General features: G+C 45.2%; 1 protein-coding gene across 21 annotated transcripts in view; it reads left to right on the top strand.

Annotated features, from left to right (window-relative positions):
* Positions 1-13,033, top strand: part of LPP (LIM domain containing preferred translocation partner in lipoma) — a 315,569-nt gene that overhangs the window by 85,201 nt on the left and 217,335 nt on the right. For 17 of the 21 annotated variants that reach the window (XM_058844348.1, XM_058844351.1, XM_058844340.1 and 14 more), the window contains one exon: positions 6,137-6,201. The exons of the other annotated variants lie outside the window; for them this stretch is intronic. The gene's annotated coding sequence lies outside the window, so the exon portion shown is untranslated. The remainder of the gene's footprint in view (positions 1-6,136; positions 6,202-13,033) is intronic. 21 annotated transcript variants of the gene reach the window in all.

Below are 13,033 nucleotides of genomic sequence, written 5' to 3'. Positions count from 1 at the left end.
GCTTTCAGAACTGTAATCTCGTTAAAGGTCCTTATGGGTAATTATTAGTTTTGGAATTATCTAGGGACAAAATGCTGATGCTGCATTAGTTTGGGTACACCCAAATACTTGTAAAAAACCAGTTGCCTGTAGGTCCGTTTCACTCTCATTAGACCATAGGTTTCTTTGTGCCCAAGACTCATTTTAATCTCCTAATTTAATTCTCACACAAGCCCCAGAGATGACTATTCTGTGCTACTTCTGTTTTGACATTCATGGCCCATCTCCATGCACAGACCACTCTGTGAAGCAGCACAAGAGGTGAAACACACAGTGACTATTGGTAGGCACAAAAGTTCATTTTACACCACCGAGAGTCTCATATTTGGAATTCAGAAATTGTTCATCTTGGTAATGAGCAGGGGCAAGCTCCAGGGAAAATATCACGAACTCAGATGTGTTGCTTGAGGCGCCTGGAAAGTGGCGTTTCTCTTAAGCAGTGTTTTCCAACCAGATTTTACTTTGTGGCTCTCTCGGAGATGGTTTTAGGCAACACCTTATGGTTTCCCTGAAAGTGTCTGACAGCAGAGATGCAGAGTTTTTATCTGTGTGAAGGAGTGCAACAGTTTGGGGGAGATTTTAAGGATGATTCAACTTTGAGATGGCTTCTGTCAAAAATGTTGGGTAAGCTTCAGACTAATTGGAAACCTCCCCTTTCACTGAAATCACAGAATCACAGAAGATTTTGATTTGGAAGGGACCCACAAGGCTCATTGAGTCCAAATCTTAAGTCAGTGCTCACCAGGTGAATGTAAATTGTTTTCCATTGGTTCTCATACCTGGATGACACTGATGCCTTTTTCCTGCAACTTTTACTTGGTTTAATGAAATAAAAGTGAATACTGAGTGCAGGGCAGGAGCTCTGATCAGTGAAGGAAAGCCACAATCATATATCCAGGTAGATAACTCTCATGTTATTTTGGAGATGATCCATGTCAAAAGCCAATGTTTAAGGGTTCTTTTTTGAAAGCGTCCCTTTCAGGAGGGACCTGATGTGAATAGTGGAGCTCTTCACACTGCTGAATCACACTGTGCACATGGGCTGCACAGGCTGGCTGGGGGTCATTGATGCTTACTGAGCCTCAGACTGGTGTATTTGCAGTAGTGGCCTGTTTCTTTCCACTTGTTTTCTCATCCCCAAGCCTGGACATAGCCCTTGGTTTAGCTGTTAAAAGCGTGGGAGCAGAAGATCCAGGCTGAAGCAGCCTCCTGGCACAGCCATTCCTGTGGGTGTGGGTATTGCCAGCAGGAGAGACGAGAGCAAGGGGATGAGGGTGGGAGTGCAAAGCCCTGATGGTTGCACATCAGAGGCTTTTAAGGAGTAATAACTCACATATCAAGCTTTCTTCACTGAGAGATGAGATCCCCACACCAGAATGTTCACAAGTGAGGCAGCCCCAGCCCTATGGGTTGTCCCAACACGCTTGGGGCAGATAAGCACAGCGGAAAAGCCCAAGGGACTGCTGCCAAACGACTGGGAAGATGCAGCCCACGGTGTCTGTTGTGTCTGAGATCTCTGTAAAGTCTCTCACATCTTTCCTCAAGTTTAGTTTTCCAGTGGAGGCTGTTGCAGTAATGAGAATGTCTCCCATCTGCTTCTCACATGGCTTGGCACATTTAGCCAGAATATATATATTTTTATTATGGGGTTAGCCAGTGGTAACCATGACAATTAGACTTATCACGCAGCAGTTTTTTTCCCTCCTTGAGTCAGTTTGAAATGCTGACAATTAAATGGATACAGTACACTTTAGAGATCCATCAGTCTCTTTGTTGTCTTGACAACCAGAGTATATTTAGAAATGTAACAAGTACATGGAGTTCAATTGCACTTTTGCTAAAACATAGTTTTGTAGCTTGAGAATTTAATCTGTTGTTTGTAGATCCAGGTGCTTATTTGAGCTATGCCTGACTCTCTTTGGTCTCTCTGGGAAGCTCCAACATCAGCTGGTGGAAAGAAGGTCCTTGTCAAGCAGGGAGCAAATGTGCCCACTGTGTGTGGCGGGGGCTTGGGTGAGGGGCTGGCAGCCACTTCCCGCTTGGGTACTGGATGTGCTGGGTGTCCCTGTGTACTTGTGGCTACTCATTTGCAGTGCAAGAGGAACGTGTGTGGTTGTCATCCCAGATGTTTGTCCCTGCAGATCCAGCTCAGCAGACAGGGCTGGGGAGCCATGAGCAGTGTGTCCAAACACCCTCTCCCAGATGAGCTGCTGTCAGGGTTCAGTGGCACTTTGGTGCAGGAGGCCAGTGCCACACTGCATGACACTGGCAGACTGTGATGGCTCTCCTGCCCCTGAGCTACCCAAGCTTTGGTTGCAAATGGAAACAACTCAGCCATGGAAGCAATACTAGGGACTGTTTCTCCATATAATTTCTCCTGTTTTGTCTTTGATTTGATGGGGGTGTGTTTCTTTGATTTTAACAAAACACTACTACTAAATTTTTTTTATTCCTTCCAATTTGACTGGCAAAATTGAGCTCATTCTCTCCCCGCTGAGCTGGAATAGCAGTGTGTGGGCTAGCTGTCTGGAGCTATGGATTTTTAAGGCTGCATCCAGGGCTCGAAAAGAAGGAGGGAATTACGATGGAGTGCACTCTGTGGAGCTCTAAATAAGCCTGTCTCCCAGCACCCCTGTGCACACACTGATGGTGGGTGTGTGTGGAGTGTCTGTGTTACTCCCTGCCCTTTCCCTTTTGAGCCAGGAGAGAGCTGTGGTCAGTGCAGGCACTTGTGTGGGTGTGACAACCATACCTGTAAGTGTGGTGATGTGCCAGCCCAGAAGAGCAGCTGGGATGTGTGGCTCCCATCTGCTGCCACGCTACAGCCCAAAGGCTGTGAGATGGGTGCTGGCAACACAGTGCCCTTCTTACACTCTTAGCACAGGACCTGACATGCTGGCTTCAGATCTGTGTCTGGACACGTGTGGATCAGAGTACTACCCTGGCTTGAGTGATAAATGAATAAAATGAAAGTCAGATTGGGAAATAGCTCAAATGTTCCTGCTGCCCCTGTACCTGGCTGACCCAGAGTTGTCCTGATCAGGGCTGTCCTTTCAGAAGGCTCAAATGTTGAGGAGCTGCTAAATGGGACTTTGTGTGAGGTGTTGATGGCCTTTCATAATTGGCACCTGAATCCCATGGCAGGGCTTGGGATGTTTGTGTATTTTCTGTAAAATGTGAAGCAAGACTTCTCCATTTCTCCCTGTCTTAGGCTTGGCTGTTAATTGGTTCCTGGCAATATAATTTGGTCAGAAGAAGTGAAAAACCCAAACAAAACCGAATTCTCCTTTATCAGCAAAGCTGTGGCAAAGCAGCCTTCTGAACAGGAGGTTGGTTGCAGCAGATGGAGTGGCCTTTTGCTGGAGGGAAGCAGTTCATTTGGTGAGATGGTTTAAAGAAGACAATGGTGTGTCCATGGCATGGCTGTAATGGTGTTCATCCCTGGGCAGAGATCTGTAAAACTGGTCAGGAGTGCTGCTCTGCTCCTGGGGAGCACAGCCAGCACAGGTTTGCCACTGGGATGGTTTATTACAAGGAGTGGAGTCCACCCTGAGGTCAGTTATTAGGATAGTGACAACCAGCAAAATATATCTGTATTTCCTTGGCTGCACAATGTCTTGTCTATGCATTATACCCAAAATATTAATAAGGCTCAAAAGGAGGACAGCATTATATGGTTTTGCTTCCTTCTTCCCTATGTTTCTTTTTCACTCATTGCCTGTCAGATAATATGGTTGATTTCTCATTGTGTATGCATGCCTCAGTTTAGTTTTTGCATTTTCTTTCTTCTCTCCATTTTACCAATTTCCCAGTGAAAATCCCAAGCCATAGTTATATTTCCACTCCAGCTCTGTTTGTGGACTGTTAACATGCCTTGTTCCAGTGTTTAATAGCTGCTGGGGTTTATTCTTAAAATATAACCACCAAACCCCAATGATCCTAATGATTATTCAAGAGTGCTTTAAACAAGTTATCCCAATCCATCTGACAAAGATAATGGTCTTCTATTAGAAGATACTTAGCTGGAGGTTGAATGAGCTGTAATGTTTATGGGTCTGCAGATCTGTAACCAGACAAACTCAGAATAACTCCTTGGATTTCAGTGGAGCTATGTTTGTTTATTACAACCGAAGCTTAGGCAGTGCTTTAGATGCAAATTGCAACCTCTGTGAAGTTAAGTGGGCTTTTGATTTAATTTCTGGAAGCAGTAATGTCAGCAGAGAAGCGAAGAGCTGGGACCCACATAGCCTGAAGTCTGTAACTTTGAGTTGCTCCCTTTCCCTTACTGTCAAGATCAGATTCCTTTGGTTGGGGCTACTAATGAAAATGCAGGTTCTCTGAAGCACCTCCTAAAGGCAGACAAGAGAGAGTGGAAGTGCAGCCCATGCAGATTCTGTATCTCTCTCCACACTTTGCAGAAAATGCCAGTGCTTGAGTTGTTCTCTCTGACTTGTGGCTGGGCTGTTGACCTGGAGCTTGTGCTCTCAGCTCCAAAAATGCAAAGGCACTATGCTGAGTTATCTGGCTCTGAGGTAGCGAGAGCTGGGATCTCCTTTCCCCCAACTTATCCATGTCCATGCAGCAGTCAGGAGACATGGACCACTGCTCATCACCCCCACTGTGTGTGGCATAAGTGATTCACCATGCATTCATTTCTGGTCACATAAGGGGCATCTGTTTAAAGCAGGCTTGAGCCATAGGTTAGTGTTAGCTATTTGAAGTCTGAAGTCTGAAAGCAACATCAAACAGGGAGCAGAAATGTATCATGCACAGAAAAATCTCTGGGATTTGCTTCTCCCTTTAAAAAATAATAGTAATAAATTCCAAACTGTTTGCATATGCTGTCTCCTCTGTGGTCAGGACACCTGTCTGCCTCTTTGCTGATACTTGATACATGCTTACAGTGCTTGCAAAAATGTTAACGTGAATTTTTTGTCATGGCAAATATGAAAAGAATATCCAGCGTCTGTGTGGGCAGGTTCTCAGCAAATTTTTCACTGCTTTTTGTGCTTTGGATCTGAAGCAACTGCTGAAATTCTGCTGCCCTTCCTTCACCGCATGCCAGGAGGGCAGAGCTGCTGCCCTGCCAAACCTGGTTCTCCTGAGCAAGGCAGCTGGTGGTGGGGCTAACGAGTTACAGCCTGGCTTCATTAAAAAAACAATATATGCAACTGGCTAAAAGTGTCTGTCTTTAATGACTTTTGATCCTTGGCTGATCTCAGGAAAATAGAGGTGAAGATGCAGTTAGGAGCAGCTGGGGGTCACCTGGTGACACCAGGAGCATGGTGGGCTGGGAGAACTGGGGAATGCTGAAGTGGACCTTTCACTAATCATCACTAGTACTTTTAAAACTTGCTCATTTCTTCACCAGGACCAAGATTAAAGGAAATAGAAAACATCAGAGTAAGCTCAGATATCAATAAGCTGGAAGTATTAAAGACTGCTGGTTGAAAAAAACTTGTGGTAACTTAAAGAAACCCTGTGTTTTCTCTTTAATTTGGTGTCTTTGGAGGTACCCAGAAAGGAAACCAGGGCTGGAAGTGGAGATGGGGTTTGGGCTGTCCCACCCTGACTCTTTTTCCACAATGGCTGTGTGTTTAATGCATCCCATCTCTGCTTTGGTGCTCCTTGATGCTCTCAATGCTGTGGGAGTGACTCACGCTTGGCCTTGAGCGGTTGCTGAGGCTTGGGAAGAAGAGGCCCTTTAAGCATGAGAGGCAGAAGGGCGTCTGGTCAGGCTTTGAAAGAGACTTTGTTACCTGCAGCCCTTACGTCAGTGCCTTTCACCAGCTCTGCAGTGATTTAAAACAAGTAGCTTCTCTTCCAAATAAACCTCAGCTACTCCAACACTTGCTCAGATGTAATCTGTGCTGCCAAAGTGTGAAAAACCCCTGTATGGGTCAAAACAGGGACAGATACATGAGATGTGTCAGAGGGGAGGAAAAAAGGCTGTGGTCTGCTCTGTACAGGAGGGCAGCTGGCCTTACATGCCCTTTTGGGGCTGTTTTCTTGGCAAGGTGTTACAGGCAGCTTGATTTAATTTCTGCTTTTACGATGATCAAAACATTGATTCTGACCTTTCTGTTTGCACCCACAGAGGTCCCTTGGAAGAGCCTGTCTGTTCGTCTGACTGGGTGTGTGACAGGGCTGCCTTGCTTCCAGGTGAGGAATGCATCAACTCTCAGGGCTTTTGCCAACTGCTGAGTTTAGGGACAGTGGGAAGACCCTGGTACCATGTTTGGTCCTTCAGCAACTGATGGGCATTTCTCTAAAGCTTGGGCTGGTGGGATGCCAGCTTGCCCAGGAGGCTTGAGGTGGTTTTACTGTTTCTGGGTGTAAGTTTGGAAGCAGCAAACATGCAGGCCCTCCTGCAGATTGGGAGTGTTGCATGGGGGCAATTGTTTGGTCCTGGGGGTCACGTTGCTTTGACCTCTTTTTTGAACAAAGCTTTCCTGCTTGTGGACCTGAACTTGTTCCCCATCCATGACGTGACTCTCTACAGGCTGTAGATGTTCCCAGCTGGTGATGGGGTGATGGAGAGCTGGCTGTATGTTAGCTGAATCTATCAGTGTTTCAGTGGACAAACAGAAATTAATGTGAGTAGCAAATGAATTCCTTCTTTAGAATTGCCGATTCTGTCGAGTTCACTGGAGATATTTAGCTTTGACTTAAGGATCACCGTGATGAGCCACCCCAAAGTACTGCAGGAGTCCCTGGCTGGATTATGTGTAGGTCACAATCTATCCTTTGTGCCCATCCCATGATATAATGGTTTGATTGCAGGAAGGGTAAGATTGCAGAACAGGACCAGTGTCAGGGCAGTGGGTCTGTCCTCATGTATCTCTCAGTTGTGCCACCCCAGGGGACAGAAAGATGCTGGAGATACTGAAAAGTGCTGGCAACAGGGGGAAGAAAGCAGCTTGTGCAGCCCTGCTGAGAAGCGCAGAATGAGTGACCAACTACCCTGGTGGTTTTGACCAATGGAGCTTCTTTGTTTGCCGTGATGTTACCTGACTTAAGGAGCATGAGATGTCTGTGTGGCAGGCCAAAATCAGGAACAGTGAATCTTCACTCTGTTGTGTCACTGAATTTAATTGCACTTTCATTCTTCTGTTTTGATACAATATACATCCCTACTTTCTGTCTTTACCCTCCTCTTGAGTCTAATTTTTGGGTTTTTTTTTTGTTTGTTTGGGGCTTTTTGTTGTTGTATTTTTTTGTGGATAAATTATGTCTAGCTGGAGATGAGATTTCAGTATCCTGTTTACTGCAAACTGTTGGGGCCATTAATAAATGTTGACAGACAAAGACAGACCAGGGATTAATAAGTAGAGGACAGGAGATTAATAGCAAGAGCATAAAATCTGGTTCAAGGCCTGATCTTCCCAGTTGCTGGGCTATGGAAGATTAATGGTAGCTCTTCTGCCAGTCTCACTCTTTCTGTGGTAGCTTTCCTGACTAATTTTAATAAACCATCCCAGTGGGTTGCTGTGAATATGAAATCTAGGAAGATGCCCATTGTTATATTAACTAAATATGTCCTAATGTTAACTAAATGAGACAGTATTAGTTTTGCTTTCTAGTCAGCACTTGAGCAACAGCATCAATGCATCTGTGAGTGGTGAAGTCAGATTTTCAGGTGCTTACAACTCCTCTCAAGACAAAAACATACCATAAAACGTATCTTCCAAAGCAAGCTGTGTCTGACAAATTGGTTTTTTACTCTGTGTCCTGTGCAAGAGATTGATTTCTCTTCTCTTGACTGGGTTTTCAGCTTCATTTCTGTGAAAAATTGGGCTCTTGACCTGTCTCTCATTAGGTTTAGTGTGAGATTAGATCATTGCAAGACAACAACAGCTTTGCAAGGAGAATGCCTGGTTAAGTTTGTGAGTGAACTGTAGAACATGGGACTGCATCACAGAAAGTTTTATTTTGATAGAAGGGTGTGTACTGTTCTGGGTATCCTATATAGAAAGTCAGCTTCAAACTCTTTCTTTTTAGGCTGGAACTGTTGCTTTAAGTACTCCTGTAGTTTTTAACCTCTGGCCTCAGGTATTTTCCGGTCTGTGGCTCCAACAGATGATCCCCAGCCCTAGGTGCATAAGGTTATAGTGATACATAGGTACGTGTATGGCTGTGTAGGGAAGGAAGCAGCTGTGTCCCTGTAACAATGAGCGTGATGCAGCTGGGACTAACATCAGAACTTCATGCAGCAATAGCTGACTTTATTTTCCAGGGAAGAAAGCCTATGCACTGCCTTGGTGGCCCTGTAACAAAGCTTTCCCCCTCTTGTCTGCTCTTGCATGCAGTGCCCTTGGCTTTTCAGAAGTTAATTGATTTGTCTATATTATGAGTCTCTCTTTAATTTTATTTGTGTAAAGAAGAACACACGCTAATCTTTCTCCAGAGAAATGTTTTGCGCTGCTCCTCTTTGAACATTGGCCCTGGGTCTGCTGTTTCTTAATGAGTCTTTAACTAAACAGCTACGGTTCCCACATGCTCCAGCCTTGACACACACATACTTGTACACCCACATGCCTGCTCCCAGCTGAACCGAGCCTGCCCGCTCCCCTGCCCGCCCGCTGCTTTGGGATTTGCGTTGGCAAGGCAGCACCTCCCTGGGAAGCCCTGCGTGTGAGAGAGGGCTTTATACCTGCACAGAGAGATAGACTTGGCCTGACATGAGCTGTCCTGTGAATTGGAAGGGCTGTAACCTCTTTACCACCCTGTCCTCCCAGCCCCTGGCTTGGTTAAAGCGTGCCTCCAGGAGCGTGGATTCCTGTGGGCTGCGCTGCCTGCGGCGAGGACTCGAGTGAGCACCGAGCACCCGATGCTGAATTACTGGCTGGAATGCCACTGGCTGCCAGATCCTTGATAGCTTGTTTTTAATGAAGATTCCTCCTGTAATTCCTAGAATATCTTGCAGTGCAAAAAAAAAAGGAGCGGTGTGTGTATTTTGCTGTGGGCTGAATTTTTTCCTGCTCTTCACAGTTCCCTCCGTGAACAGAGAGGAGGAGGAGAAGGAGGGGGAAGCAGCTGACTGCTTTTTTGTTGTTGTTTTTGTTTTTCTACTTGACTTCTGTGAAATATGTGGCGATCAATTGCTCGCGACTAACAAAATGTTTTTGTTTCTCTTTGCAAAAGCATATGGGAGCTGCAGGAAAAGCATATGGGCGTTTTTAGGAAAACATATTGGTGAATGGACAAATTATAGTGGTGCCAATATGTTTTGGATGTCTGGCTAGACCACTACTACTACCAAACTTGCTGGCATGCAGACACATCCACAAGATTTCCAGCATGTGAGGGCTGTGTAGCTGCTCCTGGGGAAAGGCAGGCTGTGCTGGATCAAGCGTCTGCTGAAACAGTGCTGTGATCCATCTTCGGGGTGCGTGACAGCCTCATCATGTCCTGGGGTAGGCTCCGGTCTCATGTTTATGGCAGTGTATCCATTCTGTCAGGAGACTGAGCCCAGAGCTCCACTTGCAGCTGGCTGCAAGCAATGATAATGGTAACCATTTTCCTTTCCAAAGCACTGGACTGCAGTCCTTTTAACACCTGAGCTTTTTGCAAACATCTAGGCAGCTTCTGGTTTTCCTCAGCAAGATCTTTGTGTTAGCTTGGGCTGTTATTTTTAATTTCTCTGCCGAGTGGTTTGCTTTTCAGGAAATGCAGAATATTGGCGGTATTGTTTCTGGTCCCAGTCCTGTTTGCCCTGATACTGGTGATCCAGGGAGAGCAGGGAGCTGTAAGAAGAGCAAGTTGTCTTGGCTGGTGGGCTCTGGTGGCTCACAGCATCCCTGCAGTGGGAGCTACCCTGCTGTGGACCCCTGTCCATGATGTCTTTCGTAGCCCTTCCTGCCCACCCCAGCAGTGAGGGAGTGCTGCCTCTGTCTGGGATGGGCATGGCCATGCTGGGCTGCAGAAGGGGGAAAAACACATGGCTGAAGACTGAGGGGATAAGCAAGTTGCACATTTGGGCAGTCATTTGGGTGTTGCGTTGTTCATCTCGGTTATGAACCGGCACTCGGATATTCTGAGTGGTAATTCAGCACCTTTTAGTGCTCTCCCTCTTATGCCAGCCTCAGGATGATTTGCTAGTGAGTAATTTTACATTATTTAATGTAGTCACTTTCCTTATTGCTCTTTTGTTCTGTGAAACAATTCCCTATTTTATTATGCAAACAGTACATTAAGATTCCTGTGGGCCTAAGTTCCCAACAGTGCTTGAGATGACGGCAGAGAAGTAGGTTATTTCAGAAATCATGATTCTCTCCTCTAGAAGCTTTCTTGGAGTTCTGCTTTAACTGCTTTTGATATTATATGTGCTTAAAAAAAAAAAAAGGCTAAAAAAAATCAGTACTTCCTAAATGTTATAGAGCTCAAAAATACACTGTATGCCTTGTCACAATATTTAATACAGAGTGCTATTTACAGTAATGAATCAAAATGTCAGTTTTTAAAATATGAACTGTCAGAGTGTTCCTACTTTGCAGAAAACTTTGATATGACAGTTTGTTAATCATATGACTATTACATCAAATGTGTCTAAGAGTACTTTTGCTCGACAAAGTCTTTTTTTATTCTTTTCCCCTCCCTTTTCCCTGTTAATTCTGGCAGGGTTGTTTGACTGAATGCACTCTGGTTAGAGGTCAGAAGAATCCAGAGCTGAATGCTTTTGTTTCTGGACAGAAGGGATGTGTCAGTGCCTGTGTTCTTGCTGGTCATGGTCACCTAACCTTTGGTACAGCCTGGTTTGGATCATGTCTCCCCTGTGAGCATGGTGAAGTGGTGCTGATGCCTCTGGGGTAGCTGCATTTGGGGCAGCTGGGCTAAAACTGTCTCTTGAGTAATAAGAAGCTGGCTTGTACTGTAGCATTTCTAATCCCTCCAGCTTTAGCATGAGGGCACAAGTGAAATAAATATCTCATTGCTACCTGTGCATCCTCGATGAGCTGAAGGGCTGGGGGTGCCAAGGCCCCTCCCCAGTGCCTTCGATTACTCTGGACCCAGGTCAAGGACTGGGTTTGGGCTCTGATTTCCCTTCCATTAATTTATACCAGGATGCTTCACTTTTTTTTTATTCTTTTGTTTGCTTATCTGCAAAATGGGAGTAATTAATTGATATTAGTTAACTCACAAGTCTCCTTAAAGCTGATTAGTCAAACAACTGTACTTCTAGTGAAGACAAGGGAGAGCTTATGTAGATAATTGTGATTTAGAAAACAGCCTCTGGAAGGAGCAGAGGGTTCAGCATGCTAATGTGAGCACTGGAGGCCAGAGAGGAGTCCCAGGTGTAGCAGAGTCGTGTACCTCTGCCCAGAATGTCTTTATGCCACATTGCCTAAGGCTTCAGATGTATTCTTATTGCTTGTTAATGCTCTCAGTTACCATTGCGTAGGTCTTACAAGTGCAATATTTCTGAGTTGGAGTTGGCCCAGCACAGCGCTGGGAATAGGAGGAGTCTAAAAAGGCAAAAGCTGTGTGTCAGCAGTCCAGAAAAGAGGAGTGTGGGCAGTGTAAGACAGTAAATCTTAGAATCAAAAAATCATAGAAAGGTTTGGGTTGGAAGGGAACTTTGAAGACCCTGTGATGGGCAGGGACGCCTTCCACGAGATCAGGTTGTTCCAAGCCCTGTCCAACATGGTTTTGAGCACTTCCAGGAATGGTGCATCCATAGCTTCTCTGGGCAATTCATTTTGGTGTCTTAACATAAAAAAAATATTGCTAAGGCCAAATCAGATGGTCCTGATTGTGGGTGTTTCTGGGGGCCTGATTAACTTGGAATTTCAGCTGGGCCTGTCTGTTAAACAGCAACCTCAACACTTGAACTAATGTTAGTGAAGAAATGGTAAGGAGTTGTTTTCGGGGTGTGCCCAGATACTTAAGTGCATTTTTGAGTGGCACATCAGTGAGCTCTGGTGTGTGGAAGGCCCAGGTAAAGGCACTGCACACATCTGAAGTTTGATATGCTGAGGCCCACTGGGTGTCCCTGCTGGAAGGAGATTTGGGAAGCTGAGGGCAGTGCTGTAGCATTTGTCACATTAATATCCTGCTGATAGAGGAGGAAAAAACAGGAGAAGAAAGCAGGGGAGGGAGGTGCTGGTGAGTGAGGTGATGACAGCAGGAGAGGCTTTGCTGATGGTGGTGCCTGGTGTGGACCACCAGGAAGCCTGAGAGAAGCTGTGGGGTGAACCAGTCCCAAAAGGGCTCTTACACAAACACAGGGGTGCAGAGGGGCTGCCAGCAGCAAGGGCCACTGGCAATGCAAGTGTGAAGGCATCCCTTTTCAAACCATGTCTTTGTCACCTCCCATCGGGCCAGTGCTGCTGTGTTTCCTCATCTCACAAAAGAACATTGATTATTACTCAATTTTCATTTTAGACAAACCACATTTTTAGTGCAATGATTTTTCTTTTATTATCGTTAGTGCAGTGGATGGAAAAGGAGCACCAACAGATGTATGATTAGCAGGGCATGAAATTAAAAATGTTTGTGTACAAGGAAAAGGTTGTTTACTATCAAATTCCTCATTTGAAAATGAAGTGATACTAAGATTGACTGTGCAATTCTGCAGCAGGCCCCCAGTCCTTTTCTGTCCCCCCCTCAGCAGCATCAGCTGAAAAGTAACAATATTTTTAATGTTACTTTTATTAAAAAATAATAACACAATTTAAAAGTCAGTACCTGTCTTTGGAGGCAGGTTATTTGAAGAGGTTGTTCTCATGCTCTGGCACTGATGGAGTCAATTCAAGAAAATATTTTGACTGATGTTTAAGCCCCACTGATTAGGCTGAATTGAATATTTTATATCAAAATTCATTTGGGTGGAAAATAAGGTTCTGATTGAATAATTCTGAGTGTGGGCATGTACCTGGGTGAATAGTACTTGTTGCCAAAATGTTGAAAAATTCATATCTGAAGTTGCTGCTGCTGCAGCATATGCAGAAGGGTGCAGATTGGTATGTGGAACTCAGTTCTTTCCCTGCTTTGT

The sequence above is a fragment of the Poecile atricapillus genome, chromosome 8 (assembly GCF_030490865.1).
Source record: "Poecile atricapillus isolate bPoeAtr1 chromosome 8, bPoeAtr1.hap1, whole genome shotgun sequence".
Taxonomy (NCBI): domain Eukaryota; kingdom Metazoa; phylum Chordata; class Aves; order Passeriformes; family Paridae; genus Poecile; species Poecile atricapillus.
The sequence above is the reverse complement of the archived record's forward strand: the minus strand, read 5'-3'. Positions and strand labels throughout refer to the sequence as shown.